The 5,069-nt window shown below is 42.1% G+C and overlaps 1 pseudogene; it reads left to right on the top strand.

Annotated features, from left to right (window-relative positions):
* LOC107152551 overlaps positions 1–1,385 on the top strand; it is a 21,564-nt pseudogene extending 20,179 nt beyond the window's left edge.
* Positions 1,386–5,069: the final 3,684 nt, after the last annotated feature.

The raw sequence follows: 5,069 nt of genomic DNA, 5'->3' as shown, positions 1-5,069 counted from the left end.
ACACTAACCAGGACAGAGGGAGTCCCACAGAGCTCAGGCCCCAGAAGCCCTACTATTAACCCTGGGCCTTGTGCTCTGTGGGCTTGCTGTACCCACAGAAGTTGCCTCACTTCCTGCCTCAGGTTTTCAGGAAATAGGCCTACCAGGAGAGGAACTTGAATAGCCCTAGAGCATTGCCCAAAGAGAAGACCTGTAGTGGGCCTTTGTGAGGGGTTCCAAGGGTTCAGTTCTCAGCTAAGGCCCTGACACATACCTTCTCTCCCCAGGCTGGTAAGTCTCCAACACCAAGCTCCTGTCCATCCTTTTGCCTGATATTCCCAAGGAAAGTCATGATGTCTCAAAATTAGAAACACCAACAAAAGCATCGCAAGGCCTAAAGCGTGGCACTAGTCTGGTTGATGTACCAGTCCCCATAGTTGTGCAGGAAGCCACCTCTTTCTTTCTTTCTGATTGTCCATCCTCTTCCTTTTCCTCTAATTCCTGTTATTCTCAGATCCTGGGTACCATGAAGGATGTTTGTGCTACCAGAATGCTGGGTTCCTTCCATTGTTCTCAGAGAAACTGTTCCTTCCTATCTACCATGGCCTCTAGCCCATAGAGCCAATTCCATGAGGGCTTCAGCAACCAGGAAAATTAGGGTCTTAGAAACTCCCAGGCCTTGCCAGGCACTGAGTCTTTGAATAGTGATGTCATAGATGACACCTTATCTTACCCCTCAAGTATCAAATGACTGAGCCTGTGACCAATGCAGAAATGCTGAATAGTGTCATCAGAGATAACCAGGAGCACTTCCCCATGATCTTCAGCAAAGCCTCTGAGTGCATGCAGCTGGTCTTTGGCATTGACATAGAAGTAGACCCCTCTAGTCATTCCTATATTCTTGTCATTGCCCTGGGTCTTATCTATGATGGAATGCTAAGTGATGAACAGAGCATGCCCAAAACTGGTCTCCTGATAAATATTCTGATTGTGATCTTTCTGGATGGCAGCTGCACCCCTGAGAAGGTTGTCTGGGAAGTGCTGAGTGTGATGGGTATGCATGCTGGGAGGGAACACTTTATCTATGGGGAACCTAGAAAACTCATCTCTGAAGATTTGGTGGAGGAACAGTACCTGGAGTATCGCCAGGTGCCCAGCAGTGATCCTGTTTGGTATGAGTTCCTGTGGGGTCCAAGGGCTCATGCTGAAACTAGCAAGGTGAAAGTCCTATAGTTTTGGACCAAGGTCAATGATACTCCTCCCAATGCCTTTTCTATCTGGTATGAGGAGGCTTTTTAAGAGATGAAGAGGAAGCCTACGGCAAAGTTGCATCCAGGGTTAGTGGAGTGGTCAGGGCCAAGGCATATTCCAAGGTCACATTCAGTATCTTATCTTGTCCCAAATGAAGTCTGAGGCAGATACTTTACTCTGTGTTTGAAGATAGCAGTCACTTTTTTAAGTAGTGCAAAGGCAGAATGGGGCTTGAGTGAATTTAGTATATAACATGTGGCTTTCCTAGTCTGTATTGGTGAATTGGAGATTTTCTTTCATTTTGGTATTTTTTCAAATGTTGTTTCTTTTAATAGAAGGTTTAATTAACTTCAAAGTTCTAAGTTTCTGAATGACACATTGCTCACAAACATGTTGCTGTTTATATAGTTTAAGAGTCTTGCTGTTTTGTAAAATAAATCAGAAACTTTTCCATCTTATTTTGTGCTCTGGAACAAGATAACATGGCATTAGAATAAAAACTTCCTTGGAAATGTGAGAGAATTCAGCACTAAAATAGATTGAGGTAAAGGAAAGACAAACATGTAAAAGATCATTTTACCTGTCCTTACCTTTTATAGCCTTTTGTTTTATTTCTATAAAATTAAAAAGATATATTCTTGTATATGCTTGTCTCATTAAAAATTGTTGGAGAAATTTAAACTTACTAAGACTCCCTGCTCACTGCCTCTTACCCCGTTTTTCAGTGAACATCTGCTTTTTGGAAGTCCCTGTGTTAGTGGTAGAGATATAGGATAAGCCAGATCCAACCTAACCTGTGGAATGGTAAAGTCTAGGAACAGCAAACATATCAGGAAGATGGTAAGATGTACTTTGAGATTTAAAGAACATTTGGCAGTAGGTGAGTAGGTTGTGCTCCAGGGCAGAGCAACCAAGTCTCAATGTCCAATGTCAAGCCAAGGAGTTTGCTGCCATCTCTGGGAGTGATATTAATGAGGCTTTCTGGTGGCCAGGGCCAGAACCTCAGATGGTGTGTCTTAGGGTTGGAAGACTAAAAAGTTGCTCTGAGCAGTTCTTTTCACTTCATGAATAAAGCAGAGAGTTAGTGTCAAGTATGGGAAGTATCCTGAGCCCTTGTCCCAGTGCACTTAAATAGCACAAGAACTAGGTGATTTATATCCTATATACAAGGATTTCCAGGGAAACTTCAGTGACATTTCTTTAAAGAGGTGCTGAGAAGCCTCTATACTGATGTTTTCTTGGTCTGGGAGAGCCAGAGTGGACTCCGTTTGAACATTTAATTAGTTACCTGAAATACAACTTAGACAACTCTAAGCAAAGAATAGATTTTCATTGGAGGTGAAAAGAATTGCAGTAGTGGCTTAGATGGAAATGTAACTGGAAGGGAGGGAAGGAGCTGGTTCTTGAGTTAAATTAGCAAGGATGGTGGAATGTGATGGACATCATTATCCAAAGTACATGTATGAAGACATGAATTGGGTGTCAACATACTTTATATACAGAGATAAGAAAAATTGTGGTATATATGTGTAATAAGAATTGTATTGCAAAAAACACTTAGTACATGTAAAAAGACATGAATTGGCGTGAACATACTTTATATACAAACATATGAAAAATTGTGCTCTATATGTGTAATAAGAATTGTAATGCATTCCACTGTAGTGTATTTAAAATAAATAAATAAATAAATTCTAGGACCTTTGAACTGCATCCAGTAGTAGAGACTCCTCCACACCTAGATCTTGTAATATGTCCTCCAACGAGGGAATATTTACTAAATAAAATTTCCTTTTTTGGTCGATTAGTGTTCCATGTGCCATTGAGTCGTATTCTCCAACGGATCCTCTAGAGCAATGCCAATGGAAACAACATTCCACAATTTTAGAGGCTACTACAAGAAATACTACAAGAAGTAACAGCCTCATGCCTCTCACTACAGTGCCAGTACAGATCAGGCACCGTGCCAGGTGTTTTACATGCAGTCTACGCATCCCAACAATCTGACCAAACAGGCCTTGTCAGCCCCACTTCATAGAGGAAGAGCCCAAGGCTCATAAGGTTGGGAACTTCCCAGTATCATTGGCTAGTAAATGACAGGGCTGAGGTGAGACCCCTTGTCCCAGCCCAAGGACAACCTTCTTACTTGGAATCCATTTCTCAGCATTGTATAATGTCTCTCTAGTGACAAAAAGAAGAAGCTGGGGGTAGGCCAACATATCAAAAGCAGTCCTAAAGTAGGTGACAGGATCAAACATAATTGGGTATTGTCTTAGGTTGGTTCCTTGAGAATGGACTGCCTTGTTTCCAGCATTATGTCCAGTCCCAGGATCCTTTCTCACTATAGAACCCTTCCCTTGGTCATCCCCCATGTACCTGCCTTTTAAATTCTGGAATCTGGTCCACTGCCCAGCCCTTCCCTGCTGCCTTCTCTGTGACTGTGTGGAATTGCCTGTCCTCCAGGTGATTGAGAACATTCCTACCCCCTAAAGTCATCTGGCTCTCCCATCCTTTACCCTATGATATGAACAGACCCTTTGAAATAAAAGACAAGGACTTTTAGACACATAGTTACCAATCCAGTTGACTTCAACACACCCACCAAATGTTTTCCAGTGGATTGTGAGTAAAGTAGCATTTTGGCATATTCTTGGTACTTGGGATATAACCCTGAAGTTACGTGGTTTTTAAAACCACCTTGATATTTTAAATCAGATTTTAAATGGGTATGTTTTGTGTCACTCACCTCTGAACACATACACAAGTGAATGGCTAAACACCAAAGCTTTCCTCATGAGTATTAGATGAAGAAATGCTTTGAAAATCACTGTGGAGAAAACATCTATTGAGGTTGACTTCATAAATGCCTGGAGTCCCCCAGGAGGTATAAAACAGTCCAAGAAACACATGCTAGCTCTGACAATAAAAGAATATTTAACCATCCTTCAGTTGCTGCCTGCCTGGAACTTGCTTCACAGGAAAATGCTGGCTTCAGTGTGACTAATGCACCTGTCCAGGTGTTCAGGCAAGAATGGCCATGTGGAGGGTGGCAGAGGCTCAGTGGTTAAGATTTTACCCTGAATCAAATGAAAGGGGTAACCCTCAGCCTACTGAGAGGATGGTATTGCAGAGGCAAGTGCAGAAATGTGCTGTGAGGGTGAAGAAGGGGAACCCTATCTGGTAGCTTTGACATGATCCTCTTCAGTTCCATAGGATACTGTTGGACTGAAATCATCAGCCACAGCAGGCACCTAAAACTTCAAGGCAAATCTGGTCTTCTCAGAAACTGCTCCAAAAAATGAGTGTGGTAGCCTAACAAGGACAGTGTTTGCTCCTGGTTGAGCTCCAACTCTCTAACAGATTTGGGGAGAGAGTTCAAGTTCCCAGCCATATCTTCTCTCCTTCCTGGGCATGGTGCAACACTCCTGTCCACCTGCTCATAGATAAGAAGGGACACATGACATTTCCTTGCCATTGAGACAAGAGTGACATTTGGTCACATCCTGGCATTTGAGAGCCAGTATACATTTCCATGTTTTATTCCTCCTTTCAATAACAAAACATAGGATGGAAGCATTCTGGATCCCTGGGTCACCTGAGAGCAGAGGGCCCCTGCCAAACCACATCGGAATTCATGTGCATTAAACACAAACTTTTACTTTGTTTGGCCATTGAAGTTCTGAGTTTTGTCTGTAATATTAGCTAGAAGTTACTTTAGCTAATACACAGATCTTTAGCTAATACACAGCTGCTATTTTTGCTATTAGGCTTTTTAAACATTTTAGTTGCAAAGGTAGCAGTGCATTCATTCTTGTTGCAAAAAAAATTAAAAGTGTATA

This window comes from Marmota marmota, unplaced genomic scaffold, assembly GCF_001458135.2.
Source record: "Marmota marmota marmota unplaced genomic scaffold, marMar, whole genome shotgun sequence".
NCBI lineage: Eukaryota > Metazoa > Chordata > Mammalia > Rodentia > Sciuridae > Marmota > Marmota marmota.
The sequence above is the reverse complement of the archived record's forward strand: the minus strand, read 5'-3'. Positions and strand labels throughout refer to the sequence as shown.